Here is a 5,026-nt window from a genome sequence, read left to right as displayed (position 1 = left end):
CGCCATTAGTAGTTTTGCAAAAAAGTAAAAAAAAAAAAATATACTAATGGCGCACCGGGTAATAGTGCGTTAGTAATTGCGCACTGTGAAACGATGCGCCATTAGTAGTTTTGCAAAAAAAGAATAATTTTTTTACAGTAATGGCGCACTGTCTGCTTGGTGCGCCATTACTACTTAGAACTAGTAATGGCGCACTTCGACCTGATGCGCCATTAGTATGCATGGAAAAATGGAAAAATAATAATTTAATACTAGTGGCGCACCCTGTTTCTGGTGCGCCATTAGTGTCTTTCACACTAATGGCGCATCACCAACCGGTGCGCCATTAGTATATAGTAGTGGCGCACTGCTTCCGTGGTGCGTCATTAGTATCAATCCTATCTATAGCCCTTTTCCTAGTAGTGAGTACCAAAGGAGTCGCCTCTTCCTCAGAGATATCGAGTTTACCCAGGGCCTCCTCCAGTTTCTTCCGTGCCGCGCGGTCCGCACGGGCTGCGCCTTCCTGACCCCCGCTCGCAGCTGCGCCAGGAGCAGCCTTCTTGCAGCGGACAGGATCTCACCACCGTCGACAGATCTCCGGGCGAAGACGAGTTCCACGGTCGAAACCCTAATCACCACCAGCGCCGCCAGAGCGTTTTAGGGTTTCGGGGAAAAACTAGTTTTTTCGTAAATATCTACGCTTTGTCTGACAGCTGCTACAACTCACTGATTCTGCTGCCGATTGCCTTAACTGCCGAGACGCTTTCCATGCTGCCGTATTGCTCCTTCTCGATCTGGTCTGATCGCAAACCACCTGACGGCTTCCGCAAAAGAATTCCCAATCGATCATCGTTGACATCGATATTGATTTCTTCACATACCATCTTCGCACGATCCGACGACGATCTATCCTGTTAATCGACAATCCAGCAACCTCGTGACGACCTAGCTTTAATACCATTTGTTAGAATAAATGCGGGGCCACCGTCGATGAACTGAGGACCAAGCAATCACACGAGCACGACACCAAAATTTGTTAACGAGGTTCATCGATATGACTACATTCCCGAGGCTGACTATGGGCGCTCCTCCCCATGACATCGCTACAATACCGCACCCGGTCGCCCTGGACACCGGCACATGCCGCCGGCTTCCCCTGCGTTCCTGTGCTATTATGTTGGCATATGTTACATCCTGTGTCTACCCTCGTTATATATGAGATGCCTATGATACAATTGTCCTACTAGGACACAACTCTATATCCTATTTAGACACAATATAACTACAAGTCCAACTGTAACCTACCTTGTACACAATATTCGACACAACTCCAACAGATCCTGGCAATCACTTAGTGTTGAAGCCTCTTGTAATTGTTGTTATAGGTATAGGAGCTGGCGAGACAAAGGAATAGCACGAGCTCGGCGGTGGAGAGACCTGCGAGCACCCAATAGAAGTAGTTGAGGTGGGCGCGATTGAGATTGTCGGCGAACCAACCATCGCAGCCACCACTCCTGGTGACGCTGTCGATGAGAGAGATGAGGGTGCTGCTGATGAAACCACCGATGCCCATGACGCTGAAGAAGAGCGCCAAGCCAAGGCTGCACAGCTCATGGGGCATCTGGTCGTAAAAGAACTCTTGCAAGCCCACCACTGTTATCACGTCCGCCACACCCATCATCGCATATTGCGGCACCAGCCATGCCCAGCTCATTGGCACCGTCGCGCTAGGGTCGTCCACCAGCCCGTGCTCCCGCGCCGTCTCCAGCCGTCGACCCTCAACCAGTGCCGCCGCGATCACCGCGCCCATCGCCACCACCACGCCCACGCCCACGCCCTGCAGCAGAGTTAGCCCCGATGGCTTGCCTGTGGTGCGCCCCATTACTGGCACTAGCACGCGGTCGTAGATGGGGACGAAAAATAGGATGCTCGCCGGCCCCATCGTTTGCAGCGCCACCGGTGGGAGCTCCAGGCCATCGAATATGCGTCGGTCCAAGGTGCGGCCCTGCTTGTTGAAGAGCGTCATCTGCGCGTATGCCACGCCGTAAGCTAGGCTCGCTGCCCATATCGGCAGCAACCGTAGCACACCGCGCGCCTCGTCCGACTTGGCCGCGGCATCCTGATGTACGGAAGAAGCTCGAGCTCATGGTAAGCACCACGAGACTGCGAGCGAGGCGGGCGAAGGGGCTCTCGGCACCTTGGGTGGGTGAGTAGAGGCGGTAGGTGGGGGTCCCAAAGAGGAAGATTACAAAGGCACATAACATAATGGCACAGAGCATGCCGAAGCCGATAGCCCAACCAACGTTCTCCACTTCTCCTGGATGTAGCTGACGAGGGCGACGGCAACGGAGATGCCAACAGCCATACAGAAGAACCACCAGTTGAAAAGGGAGCTGCGGGATGTGCTCTCCTTGGGGTGCTCGGGATCGAACTAATCTGCGGCAAATGCTAGCCCGCATGGCTTGTCGGCGCCTTTTGCGAGGGCGATGAGGTAGAGTGAGGCATAGAAGAAGGCCACCTGCCGTGACGAAGGGTGGGAAGAGGAATGAATGTTGCCGGCCGGCAACACAGGCTGCGCCAGTACCGCGGACACCATAGTAATCATGCCATATCCCTGCAAGAATACACACTTCTTTTTAACCTATTTAGTCTTTGCTTAACGTTCAATAGTCAATGTAAAGGACAAATTGGAACTACAAGAAATTTAAACTTCCTACGCCTATATTTTTTAAACCAGATTTTGAACTTGGTTAATGTCGAGGGACAAAGTAAATAGAAAAATCCCAGAGTAATTTAACTTCATTCACATTAAGAATTAAGATATAAAATCATGATCTCGTGCAACACTGTGAAAAAACTGAACTCAGGCACAATATGGCACTTGTAAAGAGTATATGATCTACATTGCAATTTTCTCCAATTTCTAAGCAAGTACAGAAGCATGATTATTATTTTTTGTGTAGGGAAGCACGAGTTATGATGGTATGCTTTATATCTGCATGGTGACATCGTCTAAAATCTTTATCCAAATTTCAGAGGTCGCCTTGAGCGGACCACCATTAAGTTATTGCATCAGTGTTTGCTTCACCCTACAATAATTCTTTTAACAAAATGAACACACAAGAACATGGAGGAAAGTTTTAATTACGGGGATTTTTTTTAAGTTCTAGAGTTCCATATGATAGTGGACCGTTTAAGTAGATGTGAGATATTTTTGGGTTTCTAGGAATGGCCAAAAAGCCTCACCACTCTGCTCGTAAGACCTGACTACGACACTTGTTCAGCACTTCGGGAGTAGATATGCTAAAACAATTATAAAATTTGCAAAACCACAGTCAAAACAACTATTAGCTACATGAAAAATAAGACGCACATTCAAGCGGTGAAATGGTGAATCCACAATTACAAGTAAATTGGTTTTTTGGGAGAGGGGGAGAGGGCAAATTTTGAAGGAGCAATGCCATAACGGAAAGAGGCGGACAATTTGACCCAGAGAACATATGTATTTTGTTGACCAAGTTACTCAGGATTACGACAACAGCAGCAACTATTTGTTTTTGAAAAGCTTGGCGTGAGTGTTGTCCATTCTACTAGAGGAAGTAAAATTTACTACAAGGTTAGATTGAAAATGGAAAAAATTAACTTGAAATGGCCAAACTTAAGAGTAGATTCTACTAGCGTGTATTTGTAAATTAAAATAACATGCCTAAAAGCAACAGTATCAACCCGAATTTATAAACGCGCAGCTGCGCTGGATCGTTGTCTTAAGTGCACGCTCATGTCCCCCAATTTCCTTTTCGACATGTGGCTAATACAAAGTGCAATTAAGTCAACCCATCATGGGGTCCACATGGAGGATTAACACGAATGGAAAGCATATTGTCCCCGACGTACCGGCGTACCATCCCATCCCGTGAGTTTCTCAGCAAGATATCACGTGCATGCATTTAATGCGTGTTTCAAATTTTTAAAAAGCTACTACCTCCATTTTAGTTTACAAGTCCTGTGCGTATACCTAGGTTGCCAATTTTATCACCCTATTATAATCTATATAACACAAAAATTATACCTCTTGAAAGTAGAAATTTCGAAGTTTATGTTGGTATATTTTTTGTAATATATGACTTGTATTAGGTTGGTCAAATTGACGACCTAAGAGTACGCGCACACCCTGTAAACTGAGAGAGAGGTAGTATAACTTTTGAACCGAGTATCGAAATTAAGATCCGCTTTCAGCGCTAGGTTCCTGGCGACGAACTCTTCAAAATAGATCTCATATGAGTAAGTTTGGACTAACTTTTTCTGGGAGCAACTTTAAATACTACAGAAGCAACTTTAGTGCTATAGGGAAGCAACTTCTAGGTAGTCTGTGTAGTATGAATGCCTATCATCGAAAATTCCTTCAAAGTTGATTACCATACTACTAAGTTAAACTACTAGAAAAAGGCTTATACATAGAAGTTTACTAGTAGCGTGTATTATGGACCCCACGCTACTGATAGTTACCAGTAGCGTCTGTTACAAAGCGCGCTACTGGTACAACATAGTAGCAGCGTTGGTTTTTGGAGGCCACGCTACTGGTAAGTTTGCCACAGCACACCATCAGATCAAAAAATATTAGCAGCGTTTGTTGTCTAACAAGCGCTACTGTTAAGAAAGTAGATGTAGCGCCCGTGCACCTAGACGCGCTACTGCTATTTCTTTTATGGGTAAACTTATACCAGTAGCGTTCTTTTTGTACAAGCGTTATAGCTAGTTTTACGTACCAGCAGATATTTTGGCTGGCACTCATAGCAGTAGCGTGCTTTGGCACCCCGCGCTACTGCTATGGTCGCCACCCACCTACCACCTTTCCCCTCCTTCCTCCCCTTTCTTCTTCCTCTTCCCCTTCCTTTCTCCCCCTTTCCTTGCACCTTGCTTGTTCCATTCAATGCTCCCCCTCCACCAGCCCCTCCATTAGAGCCCTCTTCTTTGCCCTCCACCACCCCCCTCTTCTTTGTGCCCTCCACCACCACCCTCTTCATTAATGCCCTCCCTCCCCCTCTTC

At 47.0% G+C, this 5,026-nt stretch overlaps 1 pseudogene; it reads right to left on the bottom strand.

Annotated features, from left to right (window-relative positions):
* Positions 1 to 1,330: 1,330 nt before the first annotated feature.
* The window catches only part of LOC119358479, a 40,182-nt pseudogene continuing 36,486 nt past the window's right edge, over positions 1,331 to 5,026 (bottom strand).

This window comes from Triticum dicoccoides, chromosome 2A, assembly GCF_002162155.2.
Source record: "Triticum dicoccoides isolate Atlit2015 ecotype Zavitan chromosome 2A, WEW_v2.0, whole genome shotgun sequence".
Classification (NCBI taxonomy): Eukaryota; Viridiplantae; Streptophyta; class Magnoliopsida; order Poales; family Poaceae; genus Triticum; species Triticum dicoccoides.
This window is presented reverse-complemented; position numbering and strand designations above follow the sequence as displayed.